Source organism: Ochotona curzoniae, unplaced genomic scaffold, assembly GCF_017591425.1.
Source record: "Ochotona curzoniae isolate NIBS_2020 unplaced genomic scaffold, NIBS_Ocur_1.0 contig_2210, whole genome shotgun sequence".
Taxonomy (NCBI): Eukaryota; Metazoa; Chordata; class Mammalia; order Lagomorpha; family Ochotonidae; genus Ochotona; species Ochotona curzoniae.
The window spans coordinates 5,981,227-6,003,694 of NW_024465369.1; the positions used below are offsets into that span (position 1 = coordinate 5,981,227).

At 43.6% G+C, this 22,468-nt stretch overlaps 1 protein-coding gene across 4 annotated transcripts in view; it reads left to right on the plus strand.

Annotated features, from left to right (window-relative positions):
• Positions 1-18,427: 18,427 nt before the first annotated feature.
• The window catches only part of SPOPL (speckle type BTB/POZ protein like), a 43,566-nt gene continuing 39,525 nt past the window's right edge, over positions 18,428-22,468 (plus strand). For 3 of the 4 annotated variants that reach the window (XR_005882994.1, XM_040971519.1, XM_040971520.1), the window contains exon 1: positions 18,435-18,703. The gene's annotated coding sequence lies outside the window, so the exon portion shown is untranslated. Of the gene's footprint in view, positions 18,704-22,468 lie in introns of all 4 variants that reach the window. The other variant, XM_040971521.1, reaches the window with a different exon arrangement.

Consider the following 22,468-nt stretch of genomic DNA (forward strand, 5'->3'; position numbering starts at 1 on the left):
ATCTGCTACTTTTTTTTTTTCCTATCTGGTATAATACTAAGGATGCCACTCCAACTTTCTCCTCAAAGAAAGAGAAGAAGAGAAAAGAAAAGCGCGGTGGCGCAAGTGGTTAAAGGTCCTCGCCTTGCACGCCCGGGATCCCATATGGGCGCCGGTTCTAATCCTGGCAGCCCCGCTTCCCTTCCAGCTCCCTGCCTGTGGCCTGGGAAAGCAGTCAAGGACGGCCCAAAGCTTTGGGAACCTGCACCCGCGTGGGAGACCCAGAAGAGGCTCCTGGCTTCGGATTGGCATAGTATCGGCCCATTGCGCTCACTTGGGGAGTGAATCACTGGACGGAAGATCTTCCTCTCTGTCTCTGCTCTCTGTATATCCGCCTTTCCAATGAAAAAAATAATAAAAATAAATCTTTAAAAAAAAAAAGAAAAGAAAAAAAAACAAAAGGAAAGAAAAGGAAAGAACAACCCTTTATTTGAGAAGCATGGTTACAGAGAGGGGGAGGCAGAGGAAGAAACAGAGTAACAGAGTAACTCCCTTCCACCTGTTCACCGGGCTGAAGCCGGCAGGCAGGAGCCACAATGGCCAGTGCCAGGGTTTAACTGGCAGCCAGGAGCCAGGAGCTTGTTCCATATCTCCCACAGGCTTGCAGGGCTCACGTCCTTGGGACATTATTTGCTGCTTTTCCAGGCCATTAGCAAGGAGCTGGATTGGAAATGGAGCAGCCAGGACTGGAACTAGAGGCTACCTGGGGTCCCAGAGCTGTAGGCAGCAGCTTTATTTGCCACGCAACAGCACCAGCCACTCCAGCAATTTTTTGACAAGTATCAGAATGATATATCTTTTTCTATCCCTTTAACATATTATGTCTTTATATATAAGGTTCATTTTCTCTAGGCAATATGCAGTTAACTATTGTCTTCTAATACAGTCTAATTTACTATTTAATAGCAGTTGATAGACAATGTACATTTGATCATTGATATGTTTGGGTTTGACAATATAATTTGATCTCCATTATCTTTTTAAATAACTGATTTACATTTTTATTTCATTTAAATAAACTGAACAAATTTCACATATTTCACATTACAGATTGAGGTGCACTGTTGATACTTCCCGCATCACTCTCTGCCAGCGGTTTTTCCCACCCACCCTCCTCCTGCCTTCTTGCCTTCTTTTTTTAAAATTTCTACAACAGAATGCTTTCAGTTCAAGTCACAGTCTTAACACTCCATTATTTGAAGAATCTACAAATAGCAAGCAGAAACAAATATGTATAACCTACTCTCAAGAGTATAGACAAAGACTGCAAATAATAATCAAATCTGAAAATGTCAACCTTCTTCACATAAGTGATATGTCTTCATATTCTGTGTATTAGTTACTATAGATTAGGAAAAAATATCACTTTTGTCTTTTTCAGAGTGACTTATTTCACCAAGCATATTTTCTAGTTGTATTCATTTTGTTGCAGAAGACAGGATTTCACTAATTTTTTTTTATGACTTGGTAGTATCTGATACTGTGTATACACATTTTCTTTATCCAGTCATCTGTTGGAGTTCTGGGTTGAATCTGTATCTTAGCTACTCTGAAGGGAGCTGAAATAAGCATGGATATCCAACTAACCCTTTTTTTAAAAGATGTATTTATTTCTATTGGAAAGACCGATATATATACATATATAGAGAGAAAAGAAACAAAGACAGAATTTTCATCCGCTGGTTCACTCTCTAAGTGGCCACAATGGCTAGAGCTGAGCCTATCCGAAGCAAGGGGCCAGAAGCTTCCGGGTCTCCAACATGGGGTCAGGGTCCCAAGACTTTAGGCCATCCTCAGCTGCTGTCTCAGGCCACACGTGGGAAGCTGGATGGGAATTAGAGCATCCAGGACACGAATTGGAGCCCATACAGGATCCTGGGTGTACAAGGTGAGGACCTTAGCCATTAGGCTACTGTACCAGGCCCGCAAATAACTATTGTATGCTGACTCATCCTGTCTGGCTACATTCCCAGGAATGAAATAGCAGGATCATCTGCTTGGGGAGTGAATCATTGGATGGAAGATCTTCCTCTCTGTACATCTGAATTTGTAATAAAAAAAAATGAATCTTCAAAAAAATTTATTGATTTGAAAGGCAAAGTGACAGGGATAAAGAGAAAGATCAGCCACCTGCTCATTCACTATTCAAATAGCCACAACAGAAGATGAAAACTCCATACGGATCTATCCCATGGATGGCAGGGGCCCAAATATCTGAGCTACTTTCTTCTGCCTTCCCAGGTGCATTAGCAGGGCACTGGACCAGAAATGCAGTACCTGGGAACTGGACTGTTTCTGGCATGGAATGTTGGCATCAGAAGAGTTGGCTTAATATACTGCACCAAAATGTCAGCCCCCAAATATCTCTTCTTAATTGGGAATAATAGGAAGAACTCTGGAACTGTCTATTGTCAATGCCTTCTTGCCCCTCCCCTCCTTTTTAGGATGTGAATGTGGGACTTAGGTTTTCTTTTTGATACACAATCACACACACACACACACACACATACACACACACATACACCCCTGCACACATGAGAGCAAGAATAGGAGTGAGAGCAAGTGAGCGAGGCAGAAAGATATGTCAGGAACTCCAGTCTGCCACATAGGTCCAAACACCTGACCTATAATTCGTTTCCTTGCCAGGTGCTTTAGTCAGAAGCTGTGTGAAGAGCAGAGGGGCAGGATCTACAACCAGCACTCCAATATGGAATGCTGGCCTTGCAAGCACCAAAAAATATCAATGCCTAGAATGAGGGATTTGGTTCATATCATCCCTACATATATTTAGTACCATTTTTCCTACTTGGCTACTAAAAAGAAATTAGGCAAACACTAATATTTCAAATGGGTTCCTGTTCTGAACATAAAGAATTCAACTGGGGAATATTCATTTTGACTGTGTGAAGCTAATGTACACTTCGTCGTGGCGGAGTTTAAAGAATCAAATGTCTACACAGGGACCTTGCATATAGGAAGTACAGGTCACATATAATATGTAGTGAACTGAGTAAATTAATAGGAACAAAAAAAGTAAGGCTTGGTGCAAAGTCTTGCAAATTTAATAGCAGGGTAGCAAGTAAAAATGTTCTGGTTTTCTGCCCAAACTAATTATGTTGTCTACATCTTAAACTCCAACCATCTACCTCAATTATAAGATTGCTTTTATTGTAATATCCTAGGACAAATATACATTTGTCCTTTACATTGTGGCACAGTAATTTAAGCTGCTGCCTACAATGCCGCATGCTTTATGAATGCTGGTTCAAGTCCCAGTTCCTCCACATCCAATCCAGTATTGTGGTAGTGCTCCTAGGAATGCAGTAAAAGATGGCGTAAGAGCTTGGGGCCCGGGGACTCCCATAGAGCTTCCTATTGGGTTGCTGCATCTATTTCGGGAGTGAATCCACACGGGAAAGATCTCTCTCTCTCTCTCTCTTTCTCTCTCTCTCTCTCTCTCTCTCTCTCTCTCTCTTTCTCCCTGTCTCTTTCTCAATATCTTTGCCTTTAAAATAAGTAAACAAATGTTTAAAATAACATATTTAAGTAAAATGTTTAAAATAACAAAATGTCTTTTATAGGAAAGCAATATATAACATTGATAAATCATAGTGATATTATTACAAATGCTGGCAAGTACTTCAACAAAGACTCATAGCCCCTCCAAACAAGTTAGCTAGTAGAATGCAAATGTTGCAAAATGGTGTTTCTCTTAGAATAATATTATTTCAGCAATCTTAGAGAGCTTATCAATATTTTCATGTCAAGGACAATATATCTCTTCTGTCTTCCTAGGAAAAGTAACCCTTTTATTTGTTTTACAACTTTCCTTGGTCAATATTTTCATAAGCTAATAAGAAAGCTAACTGACACTTGGAGATAAAACATTCACTTTAAAAGCAAGTTGATATAAGCTATAAAACATGGGTCTGGAGAACTGGGATCAATGCTTTAAGTATCCTAAATTCTAGACTATAAACAGTTACTCTGTGGTTTCCAGTTTTCTTGAATTCAGAGACAACTAGGAGTACCATAATAGGTATTATAGTAAAATGAAGGCTTTACAGATCTTGACTGGCTATGACGCCCATAAAATTCTAACTCGTACAGCTGTTTGAGGCAATCTATATAAGCACAGCCCAGCAGATCTGAGACACATTATGAGTGAAATATATGTTCCTACTAATATTCAACTCAACTTTCGTCGCTTCTTAAAGTACATCAAAGGAGCTCAACAAATAATAGTCAAATACAAAGTGCCAGTGTAATATTTTTAAAACCTGGTAACAATAACAAGATACTAATTGCCTGAAGAAGAAAGCCCTGTATTTACCAGGAATATTAGCTCTCCCACATAAATGTTTAACAGACACTGTGGTGTGAGAATGCCCTTTGTCTTTATCTGCAGGGTTAATGGGGGTCTAAGATGTCTCATGAAAAGTCCCTTTCCAGAATCATCTCTGGTAAGCCAGATTGCTTTTAATTACTGTTATTTTTAAAGATTTATTTTATTTGTTTATTTGAATTAGAAAAGCAGATTTACAGAGTGAAGGAGATACAGAGAAAAAGACCTTCTCTTGGCTGGTTCACTCCTCAAGTGGCCACAATAGCCAGACCAGAGCCAATCCAAAGCCAGTATCCAAGAGCCTTTCCCAGGTCTGCTACATAGGTGCAGGGTCTTCTATTGCTTTCCCAGACCACAATCTGGGAGCTTGAAGTGAAGTGGAACAGCCAGGATATGAACTGGCAACCATATAATAGGATCCTAGGCATGCAAGATGAGGATTTAGCCACCAGAATATTGCGCTGGGCCCAATTAATGTCAGTTTTAACAACTTAAAATGAGATGACATTTTTCCAAGTAGATTTTGTTAGATCAGTAGTTTTCAACCTGGGGAACTTTTGTTTTCCTAATCCCAGGAGATCCATGACAATGTCTGAACGTAATTCCATTGTTATGCTATGACAGGTAAGTGTTCCAGGTAGGGATGCTGCTAAACATCTCAGGATACATTGAAAAACCCCAAATATCAATTGAGAGTGAGACATAATGAACTAGATCAAACCTGTGTCAGGATGTTTCATTTCTGTGTAAATTCCAGGTTAGAACTACTTTGGCTCGCTAACCTGAAATTACATTTGCTTCCAGAAAAAATAACCAATTCAGCTTGTTTTACCTGTTTAAAATAATAGCCTTTCACAGTGGCTTAGTATTTCATCATTTACAAAATCTTTTCATACTTTTACCTCATGCTATCCTCATATGTTTGTAGTAAAGTAATCTTTCCTCCCATATGACTCCCCGGACTGTTAGGCAAGAAGAATACCTGAGTTCAAGCAAGGTCCAACAGATTTGAATTCTTAGAGATTAAACCAGTGTTCTTTGGCCTGGCCCTGACACTAGAACATTACACAAAGGGTGGGAACTGTGCTGCAGATGGGTAAGCTGCATCTTGGGAACCCACATTTGAGTGTCAGCATCTGTGCTTCCAGTTCAGCTTCCCATTCATACACCTGGGAACGCAGTGGATGATAGCCCAAATGGCTTGCGTCCCTTCCATTATCGTAGGAGACTAAGGTGGAGTTCCTAGTTCCTGGCTTTGCCCCGGCCCAATCCCAGTTTTTACAGTCACACAGGGAGTGAACTACTAATTAAATAATTCTTTAGAAAAAAAAAACACATATGAAAAGATATTTAAAAGCGCACAGAAACAGATCATTGGGAATGGTACTGTGGCTCAACAGGTTAATCCTCCACCTTCAAATGCCAGCATCTCATATGGACACGGGTTCATGTCCTGGCTGCTTCACAGCTGATCCAGCTCCCTGCATAAGGCCTGGGAAAGCAGCACAGGATAACCCACATTCTTGGGACCCTGAACCCACATAGTAGACACAGAAGAGGTGCCTGACTGCTGGCTTCAGATTGGCTCAACTCTGATTGTTTCAGCCATCTGGGAAGTTAACCAGTGGATGGAAGGTTTTTCTCTTGCTCCTTCTCTATAAATATGCCTTTCTAATAAAAATAAATAAATATTTTTAAAAAATGAAACAAATCATTTTACAACTTTAGGGATGTGGTCCCAGAAGAAAGATGTCATGTTCTCTAAAGATGAAGAGAGTGAGAGAAGACAAGGCATGGGTTGGTATGGAAGATGGAGAGAAAGTATTAGATACAAGTGGAAAAAAATAATGACAATAATCAAACTATCTGGGGCAACATAGATTTCTAAATTTAATATGACTGCTTTCCTGTGAAAATCATTCCTTATTTCTTTTATATATATATATATATATATATACAATGATGTGAAAGTTACAAGGAGGGTGACAGAGAGAGAGTGAGAGCTCTCCATTCACCCGTTCACTCCTCAGATGGCCACAACATTTGGGATCTCAGCCTAATTAAAACCAGGAGCACATCAGCAGGGCGCTGGATCAGAAGGGAAGCAACAGGGACTCAAAGCAGTGCTCACAAAGGATGGTGTACTAGAAGCAGGGATTAAGTCACTGTGCTACAATGCTGTTCCCCAATCCTTCTATAGCATATAAGATCATTATGAAAAGACAAAATGGATAAATGTGCTGAGTCCAACCTAAAGAGAAAACAAACTACATTCATTCCATCAAATTAATAATTTGGGTTTTTTTAGGTCTGTGGGAAATAATTTTAATCAAAGAAGTGTATATTTTCCTCTCATATGTCTTGCTTTCTATTAGGAAATGACTTTGTGATCCATCTTACAAAATATTTATAGGAAATTATTTAAAATAACTTGAACACAAAAGGGAAGATGAGATATACTGACTTTCTGGGAGTCTCTTTTCCAGTGCCCACAGCACACAAAAGTCAGAGCAAATATCTAAGATTCCCCTGTCACAGTAGCCCTTCCATCTCGTTCATTTAAAGCCTTACAAACATCATGCTTAGTTTGTGTGGTCACAGGAGCAGCAGGACCAGCCTTGGGGACGGTTTTGGCAAGAAGCACAGCACAAACATCCTCTGACATTCTTTGGGAAGCAGAAGCCCTTTTATTCTCCCTACATACTCTCAGTGCAGGGGAAACAAATCGAGTTTTTTTCTGCCTTGTGATTAGTGATTTGTGGCTTGGCACTGAGGGTTGCTGTGGCTTTCTTAATGGTGGCTGCACTTGTATTATCCACCTTGGGTTGTTGAATCAAATTGGGTGGGACACTCAAAACCCTAGGGCTCAGCAAGGGAGCTGGTGGGAAAAGCCCAGGTGGGGCAGGTCCAGGTGGGGGCACCAAAAGTGGGCCTGTCATACCAGGAAGAGGTGAAGGGACACCAGGAGGTTCAGGGAGAGGTCAAATTTGATATAAAGAATATCCACTGCATAAGTGAAACAAACTGGGAAGAATCCACAGGAAGATACTGCACTTTTTAAAAGGATTTATGTATTTATGTGAAAAGCCCTGTATGTATTTATCTGTATGTGTGTAAGCGTAAGGCAGAATGAGAGAGGCAGAGGCAGTTATCCACTGGTTCACTCCCAAAATGTCCACAACAATCAGGGCTAGGCCAGGCTGGACCCAGAATCAGAGAACTCTGAGCCTACACATGGGTAGCAGAGATCCAAAAACTCGGGCCATCTTCTGCTGCCTTTCCAGGTGCACTGCCTGGGAGCTGAATAGGAGCAGGGCAACTAGGCTACTGATGTTGAAAGGGACAACTTAATCCACTGTAACACAAGGCTGCTCCTCCCCCACTTCCCTAAGTTGCACTCAAACAGGTGGAAAGTAGGCAATAGTATTTCCAGTGCCAAGTGCTGATCCTATCATAGATTTGATTACAGGTAAGCAGGAGAGGTGAAGGGTATACTGAATTGTTTTATACTCCAGTTCATTGGCTTAAAGTAGCTGCTATAGGGTCTAGGAAACGGCTGTACAGGAGCCAGCTGAGGATGGCAAAGGGGGAAATGGAAGACAAACATTTAGAATCCTCTCAGGTCCTCTGAATAGTATGCCAATGGAAGGAAACCACAAGTTGGTATAACATATTAAGTAAAGAGTCTAGGCCCTTAATTATATTTTCCTTCACGATAAGGAGATGTCTTAAGTTGATTTCGGTCCAAATACATAAAAAATAAAAATCAAAGACAAAGCAGACAGGAAATTTGATAACTGAAATACAGCAATGATTTGCATAAATGTCCACACCTATTTTAGGACTAAATGATTATTACTAAGGAAATCATAAAAATAATAAAAGAAAGCAGCTTGAAGCAGTGTTCAGGAAGGAACTTGAGATTTTTGTCAGAGCTGTTTGCACACAGTAGGTTCCATTCATACCGAGCTCTTGATAGCATGAAAGTAAAAACATTCATCACCTAAACACACAAAATTGCAGACTGTGGCAGAACACGATTTTTTAAAAGCTAGCCTAATTTTCTTTCCGGGGAAAAAAAAATTGTGGCAGCAGACTGAAGGAGTAGTAATAAATGGTTGCAGGCTTTCTCAACAGGCTCGTGGTGTACAACTTTAAGAAGTATATGAAAATTGCCATAGCACTGGGATAAAAATCATAGAAATCCAGAAAATCCAGAGCCCAACAGCTCATAGCTCTTTCAACTAAAAATGGCTAATACTTAAATGTAGTATGGGGTAATTGCTGGGCACATTTTCACTTTTATGTATGTGTTTTCAATCTGCCTACTGAATAACCAGAAAAATCACAGAATAGAGTGGCAGCAAGGCTGCTTGTAGCCGAGGCCCATCTCCATCGGACAAGGAAAGACTCCAGGAACAGAGAAATGTGAGCAGGCATTTAAGCACAGCTTTTAGTTGTTTAGCAGCTATCCTACTTGGGACACAAAACAGTCCCAGCAGGCAGAACAAGACTGAACAATGCAACATGCACAATGAGGCCTTGTCTCCAAGCAGAGGTAAGGGGCAAAGAGCAGGGGGTGGCCACAGACTTCAGAGTATCCAGTGTCATTCCTTTTGGGACAAGCACATAAATACCATAGTCCAAAACAGTGGTGTCCTGCAGCAGGGGCTTTAGAGATGGATGGGCACTGGGGACTAGCAATCTGCAATCCAGCTGGGATAGCTAGGGTTGGGAACCCAAGAAGTGTATGCATAGGCACTGTGGGCAAAAGATGGGTGGTCAAGACAGGAGATCAGAGAAGCCTGTTTGTTAGCAAAAAGAGGGGTTGGCCCTATGCAACAGGAGTTAAGCTGTCATCCACAAGGCTGCATCCCCTATGGACACTGACTACAGGGGTTTCTACTCTCTTCCCCCCACTCCTCCTTTATTTTAAGATTCACTTAGCTATTTGAAAGGCTGAGTTACAGAGAAAGAGAGAGAGAATCAAGGAAGGGAGATCTCCTATCTATTGTTCCACTTGCCAAATGACCTCAACAGCTGGAACTAGGCAGGTCTGAAGCCAAGAACCAGGAGCTTCTTCTCGATCGCTCATGTGAGTGCAAGGGCCCAAGCACTCAAACCATCTTTTGCTGCTTTTCCAGGTGCATTTGCCCTTGTTGGTTTAGGAAGTGGAGAAGCCAAGACTCAAACTGGTACCCAAATGAGATAATGGTACTGCAGGCAGTGACATCACAGTGAAGACTGCTGTTCCACTTCTGATCTAGCTCCTTGCTAATGCACTTAGGAAAGCAGTGGAAGATAGTCCCAGTGCTTGGGCCCCTGTCACCCAGTAGAAGACACTGAGATGGAGTCCTGGCTCTCGACTTCTGCCTGGCCCAGCCCAGACCACTGCAGTTATTTGGAGAGTTGATAGATTTTTTATTATTTTTCTCTTTGTAATGCTGCTTTTCAAATAAATAAAATAATCCTTCCCACCATCCTCCTCAACCTCTCTACAACCCCCTGCCAAAAAAAAAAAAAACAAAAAAACTTGGTGGAGCGAAATTTAAGTGGTGATGGGGAAAGGGGCTTCAAATGTAGTCAGAGACCTTGAAAATGTCACAGAACTCTGCGAGTCGTTTTATAAAAATACTTTAAGGCTCAGTTTCTCATCATAGGCACCATGCCTAGGGTCCCAGAAGTGCTTATGGATTTTATTACATTGTGTGAAAGTTGGAAAACAAAAGGTCTTGGCTCTCAGACACAAAGAAAACTTCGAAAGAAATGAATAAATATTTTAAGAGAAAAATTATATAAGGTCCTTTAATTTTTTATAACAAAACATTGTATTTTTCATGTGGGATATGGCTACACTTTCCAAAGTTTAAAAGGAGGGAAGGCCAGTGTTGTGGCATAGTAGGTTAAAGCCACAGCCGGCGACAAGTATGTAGGCCAGTTTGAGCCTTGGCTGCTCTGATCCTGGTCCCCACTAATGCACCCAGGAAAGTTATAAAAGATAGCTTAAGTGAATGGGCCTCTGCACCTATATGAGACACCAATGAAGCTCTCTTAGCTTCATCCTGGCCTAGCTTCATCTTTGCAGCCATTTGAGGAGAGAACCTGCAGATGGAAGATCTCTCTTTCTCTCTCTCTGTTTCTTTCTCTTCTTTTTTTTCTGTTAACTCTGCCTTTGAGATAAATAAAATAAATCTCTTAGAAAAATAAACAAAGGAAAGCTATGGTATGAGGTCTTCAACAGAATATCCAGGGCTTAAGTAATCTTTGAACTGGCCTTTCTGTTGCCTGGCCCAGTTCCGGCATGGAAAGTCAAGAATGTGTTAAAAGGCTGTGCAGGCAAAGAGTGGAAGACAAATGCTGGGCAGGCAAGGAGTAGAAAAGCAAGAGTGGAGAGGAGAGGCCTTGGCAGAAGGTGCCTGGCAGTTGCAGACATTGGCTTGACTGAGTACTCGGAGGTGCATGCACAGTGTCGCTGGAGAGGGCAAAGTCTGGTTTCTAATTTTGGAAACGATCATACCAGGGTTTCTAATCCAGCAAGCTGGCTGGCAGAAAGAGACTCTGAATAGCAAGAAAGAACCTCCTGGAAGGAGGAGGCCACTCAGTGCCGTGAAGAGCTGTGAAAGCAGAACTGCCAAAGGCAAGACAGCAGGACTTCACTTTCTGAAGCAAGAAAATAGCAAGAGGGAAGTGAGAACCAAGCAAGAGAACCTGATCTTTGTGAGGAAGCACAGCAGTGGGAAATTAATGAGTCAAGGATCACTGAGGCCCAGAGTTTTCATGACTCCTGAGTCACATGGTATCCAGTCAGCTGCCAGCCAATCTTAAGAACATAGCAGAGGGTTCAACGCAAAGTAAGTGCCAGATTCCCATATGGGTGATTGTTTCTGGCTGCTCCACTTTCATTCAGTTCCCTGCTCACACCCTGGAAAGCAGTGGAGGATGGCCCAAAGCTTTGAGACTCCGTACCCGCATGTGAGACCCAGAAAAATCTGGCTCCTAGATTTGGATCAGTTCAGCTCTAACCCTTGCAGCCCGTTGGGGAGTGAACTAGCAAACAAAAGATCTTTTTCTCTGTCTCTCCTTCTCTCAGTAAATCTGCCTTTCCAAAAAAAGTAAATAAATCTTTTTTACATAGAGGACATCAGAGTCCAGTGTGATAGTCTAGTGGCTAAAGTTGCATGTGCCAGGATCCCAAATGGACACCGGTTCTAATCCTGGAAGCCCCACTTTCCATCCAGTTTCCAGCATGTGGCCTGGGAAAGTAGTAGAGGACAACCCAAAGCCTTGGGTCGCTGTACCAGCATGAGAGACCTGGAAGAATGTCCTGGCTCCTGGCTTTGAATCGGCACAGCTCTGTCCATTGCAGCTGCTTGGGGAGTGAATCAGCGGATGAAAGATATTCCTCTGTCTCTCTTCCTCTATTTATATATGACTTTCTGATAAATATAAATAAATCTGAAAGAAAGAAAGTGCAGAAACTCAACTAATAAAAAAAAAACCCACAACAGACACTCAAGCAATAAGGCCGGATTTGGAGATGATGGGTCTGGGCTCAGGACCTAATTCCACATACCTCCTTCTTAGGACTGGGGCTTGAATCTGAATCAAACCAGAGATGATCCAAGCCAACAGTGCCCTCAAGGCACTCATGTGTTCTGAGAAGCTGGTCACATGGCTACTGTTTCTAGAGTTGGGGCCAGAAACAAGTGATCCTAAAACAGAGGGGGGAAGGATACAGAGAGCCAACCAGTGGATGGCACAGTGGCAAATGTTTCAACTTCTCTAGCTACCTAATTGCCCCAACAGGCCAAAGGGTGTTTCTTTGTGGGATCAGACCACAGATCCTGACCCTGAGACACTGCGACAACTGAGCAGAAATAAAAGAGGAGGAGACTTAACAGCTGCACCTCCAGGTCATTCAGGGTTGCTGCAGGGGTTGCTGACCTTCGGTTGGAGAGCAAACTGGGGAGCAAGTGCACACTCTAGGATTCCCCTGGGAACAGCTCCAGGATCCGGAGTCTTCTCAGGTTACCCAACAGCAGAGAAGGAATGGGGCCAGGACACCACAGAGAGCTTAGCTGGCAGAGTTGAAGAGAGGTCATCAGGAATAAGACGAAGGCAACAACACCCACGTAGGACCTGGCACAATAAAAGGATTTCAGCAACTGTTAGTGATGCATCAGCGAGTCCTCAGGGATGCCCACAGGACTGGGACAGGGCTTCAGATAATCTTGTTCAAGAGGTTACTCTTTTTGTGTTTTCTTCCATCATAGTGTCCATAGACAAATGCAAGGAAGGGGCCCAAGATTTTTCCACATTTTTAGGCAGCCAGTGATTCAAGATCTAAGAGTTGCTAACATTTCAATAGTCCCCCAAATAATTTAGATCTGATTAAATTTAATGTTTAGTTAATGGCTATAAACCATCGTGATATGTTAATCACTCAAATGCAATTCAATTCTTGCTCTTTACATGAGAGTGGAAGAAAAAAAAAATCATCTCCCTAGCAATTGATCTGACAAGGTCAAATGACCAAAACATTAAATACATGAGTGTATATCTACTTGGAGAAATGGGAGCATTCTGAAATACTTGACATAATATTACTGTGTTGTGGAGGTGAGGAGGCCCACAGCTGAATGCAGTCCAATTTTTTGCCTTTCCTTAAGAAAGAATGCCAGCAGAAGACACAGCTAAAACAGAATATCAAGATTTCTTGAAAGGCAAAAAGCACACATTCAGGTAAGAGTGAACGTTTTAGGAGATGAGGGTGGATTTGGGCCATTGGTTTCCCAAAAGGTGTCACGGCTGGAGCATGATGGGACATGAGGCGAAGAGGCAAAATTAAGAGAGAGTGTGTCAAGCCTTCAATCACTGACTGAACTTGGTAGATGACAGGATTTGGGAAGTGCACAGGACTTGGGTAAGAGCAAGTCTGACTCTCTGCCTCACCCACATTAGCTGGGGTCATCAATGTAGGAGCATCAGGGTGGGTTAAATCACTGCCTGCAACATTGGCATCCCATATCAAAGCAATGGCTTAAGTTCTAACTGCTCTGCTTCTAATCTAGCCACCCCTCCAACATATTTAAAATAAAAAAAAATTTATTGATTTGATAAAATTATATAGAGGGAAAGAGCCACAGAGAGAGAGAAAGAGAGAGAGAGAGATCTTCCATCCACTGGTTCACTTACCAAATGACTAAAATGGCCAGAACTGTGCCAAGTCTCTCATGTAGGTGCAGGTGCCCAAAATCTTGCTTTCCCAGGCAATTAGCAGGCAACCGTGACTAGATCTGGCACCCATATGGGATACCAGCACTACAAATACAGGCCTTACTGGCTATGCCACAGTGTCAGCAACCTAATCCAACTCCCTTTTAATGTTCTTGGGAAAGTAGACCATAGTCCAAGTATTTTGGCCCCTGTCACTCGCACATGGGAGACCAAACAGAGTTCTGGCTTGCTGGCTTTGACCTAACTGGTCCTGGCCACTGAGGACCTGGAAAAACTTTAAAATGGTCCTCTACTCAGGATTTTGGGTGGGCTCTTTCTCCTATCTGCACGAATGCTCTGGGAATGATTTTTGAACAAAAAGTACATTAAATTTGCATGCTGTTTCTTGCTATTGGGATCATTACCAGTTGTTGTAGTTGTAATTCTTGAGTTTTGAAATTCTTGTACGAGTTCTTTTAAAAGTACTAGAAAATCAGCAATTCATAAGCAAGGTGAAAAGCCAGACATAGGACAAAGAAATGGAGACATGAGAAGAACAAAAATGGCACAGAATGTACAGTAATTTAAACATTTTTAAGCAAAGATTTTGGTGTTTCTTTTTAGATAAAAGGAATAATATTTATCAAAGTAAAAAACAATTACCAAATGATTTGTCCTTTTCTTTCACTATTTTCAGAAGCAAATGTCCTTTGAATGTTTGATCACGAGTGTTTATTTATTAAAGTAAGGGTTGGGGGAGAGAGGTTTTGCTGCCACAATGGCTAGACTGCCTGGTTCATCCTTTGCCTTCAAGTGCCAACATCCCATATGGGTGCCAGTGGCTCAGTCACTTCCTATCCAGTTTCCTGCCTGTGGTCTGGGAAAACAGTGGAGAATCACCCAAAACCTTGGGACCCTGCACCAGCTATTACAAGATTGCTAACAAGTATGCTGCTAGCATTTCTTTAAAATCTTTATACAAAACAGTGGATTTTGCATGGCAGATTTTCACAACTGGAATTGGAAAATGAGGACAAAATAGGCAGTGGCACGGACAGAAGTCCATTGTGGATACCTAGTCATGAAATGGGAACCTCTGGACCCAGTGCAATGGCTCAGTGGCTAAATTCTTACTTTGCATGTGCTAGGATCTCATGTGGCTGCTCGTTCATGTCCTGGTTGCTCTACTTCCCATCCAGCTCCCTGCTTACGGCCTGGAAAAGCAGTGGAGGATGGCCCAAAGCCTCTGGACCCTGCGCCTGCATGGGAGACCTAGGAAAGGCTTTTGGCTTTGGATGGGTTTGGCTTCAGCTGTTGCAGCCACATCAGGAGTGAATCAGCGGATGGAAAATCTTTTTCTTTGTTCATCTCCCTCTGGCTGTAAATCTGGCTTTCCAATGAAAATAAGTTAGATTTAAACAAAATAGAAAAAGAAATGGGAGCATCTGTGGTATGAGTGGTATGAGTTTACAAAAGACAAGTCCATAGAGCTTTCACAGGTCATCCCCAGGCAGCGAGGCTAGGATTTGATAGCTGGTGCTGAGAGAAAACTGTTGATTGCATCTTCGCTCTGGAATGTACTAGACGTAGTTAACACTCAACGGTACAAAGACTGTTGTATGTCTTATTAAAAAACAATTTTTTTGCCCTGTTGTTTCAACATAAGACTTCTTATTCATAATTTACTGTACAGAAAATTTAAAAACAAAGAAGGAATGAAAGGAAAGGAAAGGAAAGGAAAGGGAAGGGAAAGGAAGGGAAGGTAAGGAAAGGGAAGGGAAGGAAAAGAAAGGAAAGGAAAGGGAAGGGAAAGGAAGGGAAGGTAAGGTAAGGAAAGGGAAGGGAAGGAAAAGAAAGGAAAGGAAAGGAAAGGAAAGGAAAGGAAAGGAAAGGAAAGGAAAGGAAAGGGGAAGAAAAACTACAAAACTGCAGCACAGAAAGTGTCAAAATGAGAATTTTTGTTGGCATCACACCCAGAGTCTCCCAGGGTTGTTTCAAGTGTCGTCAGAGACTGGGATGCCTGTATCTCCTAAGTTGGGAAAGTGGCTGTTATGAACTTCACTTCAGACTACCAACATGAGAGCTTCCAGGGCAGTCCCATCTACTGAGAAGCATGACTAGTTTCATATAGAACGTAGGAAATGAGTAGCAAATAAACATCTGAAATACCTTCAAGTTTGGCCTCTAAGGAGCTGAGTGATCTTGATTGTAGCACCTGCAGGGAGGGACACTGCTTAACTAGTTGTTGGAGGCAACCTGTTGCCTTCTTTTCTAAAATTTATTTATGGTAGCAATAAACAAAACCCTAATTGAACAGTCTAATTTTTCAAAAGCATTCAGTTAGTGGAAAATCAAATCATGACAGGTAGTCCTGAAGCAGATTAGTAACATAGTATCGCGCTTTGATCCAAGCTTCTGCATCATAAACCATGTTTTACTTTGCCAAACCTTCTCAGTTTCATCAGCATTCCTTACAAGCAGCATGTTTACACTGTCTCCTTTCCTATCACTTCATATCTGTCTAGTCTATGAATACTCCAAGAATGGGAGAAACAACACTCCAAGAATAAGAGACACAGTGCATTCTAAATATTAAGGATGGGGAGATTAAGCCTAAGAAAAGGATTTTAAAAAAACATTTATTATTTATTTGAAGGAGAGAGGTTTTTTTGTTTTGTTTTTAGCTACTGGTTCATTTTTCTGGTATACACAATAGCTAGGCTCACACCAGACCAAAGCAGGGAGCTGGGAATTCCAGATGAGGCTCCCACATGCATGGCAGGGGCCCAAGCTGTTCGAAGATCTTTTATCTCCCTGCCACATTAGCAGGAGACTGGATCAAAAGTGAGCAGCTAAGACGCTAACAGACATTCTTGTGTGGGATGCTGTTGTTAATGCTAGGGTGGAAAGTGTCAACTATCCCACTATGCCACAGCATTAGTCTCTAAGAAAAAGATTGTATGAGAATGCACTCTGGGCCATTTGAAATCCTTGAAGCAGGCCCCAGTCTGAACTCTCTTAAGCTGAGGGGTCAGTAGGTATCATTCATGTGTTAACTCCTAGCTGTAAATGTCCTTGAAGGAGTTAGGAGTATCATTTGACATCTTGAAAATATTGCATTATATGCTTGATAATACATGCTTACTGGAAGAGATCTGGTGATAAAATAAGAAGGGGTTGAAATAGCCAAAAGGTTTGATAAAAAATTCCGTGTAATTTCCACCATTTCTGTTACAAAGTTAGCACAGGCGCACACGCGTGTGCACACACACACAGAGTTGATTTCTTGCTCAGTGTTTGGAGCTGCTGAAATGTCTGCATTAATACTTCCTCCCCACCCTCCCCCTCCCCTCATACTCATTTCCACTTCTGCTTTTTAACATTTGGAGCTGTGTGATCTGCATAAACACCCTACCAAGTCAACTCAAGGGAACTTCAAGCTCTGGGGGGAAGCTGATCTCACTCACAGAAGCAACCGGGAGAGGACAGTTTATTTCTAGGCTGTTTTGTGCCTTAATAAAAGGGAGGGGGGGATAAGATTTATGGGGCCAGAACAGTAACCTAGGAGCTAAAGTCCTCGCCTTGCAAGCACCAGGATAGGTACCAGTTCTAATCCTGGCAGCCCCATTTCCATCCAGCTCCCTGCCTGTGGCCTGGGAAAGCAATTAAGGATAGCTAGCAATTAAGATAGCTAGCTTGCCAGTTAGGTAGCTAGCTAGAGACATTTTCCGTCTGTGGGTTCATCGCCGAAATGGTGACTTCTACACCAGTTAGAAAACAAAAACTCCATCCAGGTTTCTCCCCATTACCTCCCTGGGACATTAGCAGGGAGCTGGAGCAGCAGGACTATGTAGAGCCGCTGGACCACAAGCAGTGCTCCAAGGCAATGGCAGATACCCAGGCAGTGGCTTAAAGTCCCAAGGCATGCCCATTTTTCAAACTGCAGTACTCCTGGGACAAGTCACTTCTCATTCCAGGTCTGGATTCCTTTATTTGTAAGCAGGGAATGGTTGTTACTATAGAGCAACAGACTTGTCCAGTGGACTAAAAAGGAAATGACACAAGTCTAGGCAGGGCTTGCTACACAGTAAAATACCAACATATTTTTTTCCCCCTTTAGTCTGTGGCTTCCCTTGGAAAAGGCGGGTTCAAGCACAGTTAAAAACCAAAAGGATCCTTCAGTGACATTCAGGCCTGCTGTGGGCCCTTCAAGAGTAAGTAAGAATTAACTCCTGGAGCCAGCCTAAGGCGCTCCTCTCCTGGGAATGCTGAATACAATTCTTTTTGCTGTTCCCTTTCTCCAACTTCTGACACTCTCAAAAGACCACACTCTCACCTCTGCAGATACTGGCTCCTTTACAGCTTAATTTGCCCATCTCCCGTCCTGGGCCACCACCTGCTCTTCTGCACATCCCAGGCCTCCAGGGCCGCCGGACCCCTCCTCAGCCTGAGACCTCCAAGCCAGGCTCATCTCCTCCTCAACACCAGTCCACCCCTGTGGACACAGGCTGTCCCCGACTCCCGCTGGGGTGTGTGCACGGGGCCCTGGGTCAGCAGCTCCGCCGGCCCACGAAAGCTGCCTCAGCCCAGCTGAGCGATGCACAAGGCAAAGGGCCCCGGCCGAGCCAGGCCCCCGGTGCTGGACGCTCGGGGCCAGCGGGCGGCGGCGGATCCGGGCCCGCCCGGAAGTGCCCGGCGCGGCGAGGGGGACGAGCCTGGCGAGCCGGCGCCGCCGCGCACGCGCGATCGCGGCCTCGAGGGTGGCTAGGGGACGCCCGGGCTGGACTCGTAACTCGGAAGCAGGAGCCGGGACGGGCCCGGGGCGGGAGGGGCTGTGCGGCGGAGGCGGCCGCCCCTGGCGGCGGGTTTGTTTATCCCGGAAAAGAAGTTTAGGAAAAGGCGCTGGATAGGGAAGGAGGGCGGACCGGGCAGAGGAGGGATGCGGGTCGGCAGAGGCGGCCGCCACAGCGACTCGCCGCCATCGCCCCTGCCGCTTCAGCCGCCGCAGCCTCGGCTCCTGGGGCCGCCGCGGCCCCCGCCGCCTCCGCCGCCCCGGGAGAGGAGCCGTCGCTGGGACTGCTCGCCGCCGCCCCGCGTGTCCGGGTAGGTGCCGCTCCCGGGTCCCCGGTCCCCGGTCCCCGCGCGGCCCAGCGCGCTCGCTCCCGCGCCCGGCCTCCCCGTGTCGCCGGCGGCGGAGGCCTCCTTCCCTTCTGGGTGTCCTCTCGCCGCGGCCCCGGGGTCCCCAGCGGCCTTCTCCCGCCTCCGCCCTGGACCGCCCTGCCGCCCCCTTGGCCTCGCCGCTCGCTCCGGGGATGCCTCCAGTTCCTGCTGCATGTCCTGGCTTCCGCCTGCCGGGACCCCCACTTAGTGCCCCGCACGGCCTCGCCCCCGGCTTTCTGCCTGGCTGGTGTCCCTCCAGCGAGGTCCCTGTACATCTACTTGCACGGTCACCCCCATCCCATCTCTTAGATCGGTCTCCCTCCCCAGCGGGAGTGTTGCCATATGGAGAACGCCTTCCCCGAGCCCCGGGGCTCCCGGCCCTGCCCACCCACTTCCTGGTGAGAGTGGGCTCGGCTCCACCGACCACCCCAGGACCTGCCCCGCGCCCAGTGCCCCAATCCTCCCTAGCGCCCAGCACATCCTGCTTGCCTCCCCACACCTGCTTCTTCGCATTTACCCAGGCCACGGTAGGCTCACCCTGTGGTTCAGGGCCCAAGGACTGAAATCTCCATATCTGGACTTTCCCTTTGTCATCTCCTGCTTCTTACCTATTTTCCCCCTAGTTTTTCCTTTACAGTCTGCATATTTGAGTGATGACAGACCTGAAGGGAAAGAATTGGTGGAATTTTCTCCTTCAAAACAATTACAGCGCCCAGTGGAAGTAGAATTCACCTTGCTTAGCCTAACTTTTTGCTTCTTTACCTTCCATGACTGTGGATACTGGTTCAACCATCCTTAGGAGGCGCCTGCGATTTTTGCTCTAAATCTAGTTTGGTCCATTGTAATGTCTCCATCTTCCTGCTGCTAGTTTAAAAATTGAATTCAGCATTTCTTGGACTGGGAATCAAAGTGGTTATGGGAAAATTACCTTTCTTCTGGACCTAATGGAGCTAGTGGAATAGTTCAGATGATCTAAACCGTGGGTCCCCATTCCTCACCCCCAGCTCTTGGGCAGGTTCTTTTCTGGGCCCTGATATTTCTAAAGCTATAAAGCATGACTAGTGATATGGCTTATGAAATGGTGGTGGTGATTGCACAAGCTAAGGCGGACAGAGTGCTCAGAGCAGTGCTGGCCACATGGAAAGGGCCTGATAAATGTTCCTTATCTTCACCTCTTTCCCTGGATGGTTTTAGGTATTGGTAATTGAATTGAGAGAGGGAAAAATTTGGGGTAGAAAGCGTTCTCTTATCCTTTTTTTTTTTTTTTTTTTTTTTGCCCTCTCTTAATACCCTTTTTTTTTTTGATGTGGATATTGTTTTATTTTTCCTTCTGCTTTGGAAAATACGAGAGTTTAAGTCTGTATTTTCAAGTAAATTACCAAGCTACAGACAGATTAGACCCTCTTTCAGATACTTATTTAAAACTTTAGAAGTTTTGTCTTCTTTCTGAGGATAAGAGAAGTCAGTCACTGTGAGTAGTAGATTTGTTGGGGACATGAGGCTGTTAGAAGTTTGGTGTTGCAAGTGCAATCCTTGCATCTGGAGACCCTCTTCATACTCACCTGACCTTTCCTGGAATCACTTAGGGGTGATACAACTTTGCCTTCCTTCCGAAGAGACTGGTGACATTTTTCTCTTAACCTGTTACATCATTCCTGTTTAAATGCCTTTGTTTGATGCTTACCTACTTTTACTCACTTGTTAAAACTCTGATAGTTTTCAATGTATTTACTCACTTCTCATTACTGAGTTAATACATCTTTGCACTTTTGAATTCACAAGAAAAATCTAGTCATTATTTAGTTTTCTAAGCAGTAAAAAACCTTGAAGTTCTAATTACGTTGGAAATATGTGCATACATTACATTCTTTTCTTACCTTTATCCTAAAGTCATTTTCATACCAACAGTGAAAGGAACCCTCGTCTTTGGGTGACACTACCTTGGTTCATGCTGTTTCCTGGCCTAGAATAACCTTTGCTCCCCCACACAGCCAAATTTTACCTTTCACCTCTTACTACTTCCACATGATTCTTGCCAACTTCAGTGTTTTGGTTTCCTAATGTCTATTCTGCATTTTTGGCCCTGAATATGAAAAGAAAGCATGAGTTGAAGAAAAGTAGTGCCTCTCTTATCTTACTTTTAAAGCTTATAGAAAAGTTGAATTGGTGGAATAAAATAAACATTTAGCATTAACTTAGTACTTCATGGCTACTTCAGAAAGTTCGTAGGAAACTGGGATGAAAAGATTATGTTGGTTCCTCACATTTAGTACGTTTAGCTTTTTTGTAATACAGTTTCCATGAAGCCTTCAGATTTTCCATTTGAAAATCCTGAGTTTGATTTCATAATTTTTGTACTCCAACCAAAGTTAATTCATTTTTCCCTAAATTTGTGGATGTGCCCTGTATTTGTTTGGTCTTGTAAATAGTCACTCTTTCCAGAAATATTTACTGGGCTTCTACTGTGCTAGACATCTTGGGTATGAGAATAACCCTTCTGAACCATAGCTTCTGGGAAGGTCCAACCCCGATGGTCCAGGCACACAAGAAAAATAGTTAATTACCTCAGCTTCTATATACCGAGAATAGTATGTGCCATGCTTGACCTGAGATCGAACAGTCACCCAAAATAGTGTTAGTAAGGTTAAAGTTCCTGCAGACCTCTGGTTGGGAAAAGCTCTATCAAAGAATAGCAATACAGTTTCTGCTTTGTATTCTAGAATTGCACTGACATGACAGTAAACAAGTAGAGAAAATTATTCTAAGTCAGGGCTGGTATTGTTAGTAAAGATGGTAATTGCTAATACAAGACACCATTCCAAGCACTGTTTTTCAATTGATTACGTACTAATCCTCCAAATGAGGCTTTATTGTTATCCCCATTTTACAAATGAGGAACCTGAGAGACAGATGATTTGACTTCCCCTGTTGCACAGTGCAGTCAAGCATTCTGATTTTTAGAGCCTCATTTTGTTGTTCGTAGATTCTAATTCTTTTTTGGTGAAACATTAGCTAAAATTGTTCATTTTTGTAAAAATTTATTTTTAAAAGTTCAGTCTCAGGAGTGAGCTTTCTCTGTTTTCTTAGGATGCTTAGGGAAATAAATGAGATTGAGCTTTTGTAAAGTACTTGATAAGCAAGTTGTGTCCAAGTCCAGTCTCTGACCAGCTATTGAAGGGATTGCATTGGTGGTCCTGTTCACTCTCGTGTGTCCTGTCTGACTTTGTTCACCTAGCAAGTGATTGAAAAGCTCATCTGTTAGGCTCTCTGCTAGACTCTGGTGACACTTGTTACTGAAAAGAGGGTGCCTGTGTTCATGTCAGCAAGTTTGTTGGGGAGTAAAGAAACTAAACAAAGAAATTACAAACCTATTTAACTCTCTGCTACAGAGGAGAATTATTGTAAATAACAAATGTATAGTAATTCATTGAAGAATGCTTTTTAAATACATCATGTTTAGGAGTCTGCGTTGAGGAATGGTAAGTAAAGTTACCCTCTGTGATGCCCATTCCTATTCTGGCTGCTCCAACTGCAATCCATTTTCATGCTAATGGCCCAGGAAAAGATGGCACAGGTACTTTGCCTTTGACACCCACCCACATGGGAGACCTGGAAAAAAATCCTGGCTTCTGCCTGGCCGAGGCCTGCTCTTGGGAGCAGGTAGGGAGTGAACCAGTATATGGAAGATCTCTTTTTTCCCTATTTCTG